Genomic DNA, 1,178 nt, shown 5'->3' with positions numbered 1-1,178 from the left:
CCGCGGGATTCGGCGGTCCGACCCGACAGATTCAAACGTCGCCCGGGCGGCCCCCAGCGGTCGGGCCGGCCTGGTTCCGCCACCGCCCGATGCCCCTCGCCCCCGGCTACCGCCGGCCGCGCAGACCGAGCGAATGCGGCCGGACGTCCGGCGGCAATCGGCCGGAAAGCGGTATGGCCATTTCCTACTGTCCCTCGGACGGGCAGAGGGGCGGCGCCGGGGCACTCGCGGACCAGGCCGCGCCCCTCCGAGCCCTACCGCCTGCCGTCGACCGCGCGGGGATCGGACCTCCCTCCCCGCCGAAGTTATGGAGGTAAGACCGGGAGGCTGCCCAGGGTCGGGACTTCAACCGGCTGCCGCCACCCTTTCCCGCCTGTCCCACGGGCTCGGAGATCCAGGCCCTGCAAAGACCCTCCGGTCGCCACCCGACAGGTGCTTTACCGGAGAAATCGTAAACCGGCGTCAGGGCCGGACCTGTCCCGCAGAGGGCAGCCTGCGCCCTTATGCTTTCCCTTTTGCTTTGGCCCCGCAGTAGCAAATGGTTCACCGATAAGTCGGGAACCCACACGCCCGGCCCCACCCGCCCATCCTTCCGCAATGCATCGCCTAGACACACGCACCAAGGGCGCTCTCCTTCCCCCGCCTCCCACATCCCACAGGATGTGCCCTCAGACCACGGCGCCCACACAACCACCCACCCACCCAACCTTCCTAAACACGCCGGCAAACATGCATACAAACACGGCCACCTTCGCAAATTCACCCCCACGCCGACTATTAAGCCCGGCAAGACTCATTGCAGCCAACCGCGGCCAAAAGTTGAAGTGACAACTCATTAACCAATTTACAACATTTGGACAACTGATTAACCAGACTCTTTGTCAATCTGACGACGGGGGCAAATCATAAACCGGTTCTGCCCACTGCTAGCCTTCGCAAAGTCACCCCCGCACGCCGACTATTAAGCCCGGCAAGACTCATTGTAGCCAACCGCGGCCAAAAGTTGAAGTGACAACTCATTAACCAATTTACAACATTTGGACAACTGATTAACCAGACTCTTTGTCAATCTGACGACGGGAGCAAATCATAAACCGGTTCTGCCCACTGCTAGCCTTCGCAAAGTCACCCCCCCCCCCCCACGCCGACTATTAAGCCCGGCAAGACTCATTGCAGCC

The sequence above is a fragment of the Heterodontus francisci genome, unplaced genomic scaffold (genome assembly GCF_036365525.1).
Source record: "Heterodontus francisci isolate sHetFra1 unplaced genomic scaffold, sHetFra1.hap1 HAP1_SCAFFOLD_1391, whole genome shotgun sequence".
Taxonomy (NCBI): domain Eukaryota; kingdom Metazoa; phylum Chordata; class Chondrichthyes; order Heterodontiformes; family Heterodontidae; genus Heterodontus; species Heterodontus francisci.
Note: the sequence above shows the minus strand (reverse complement) of the source record.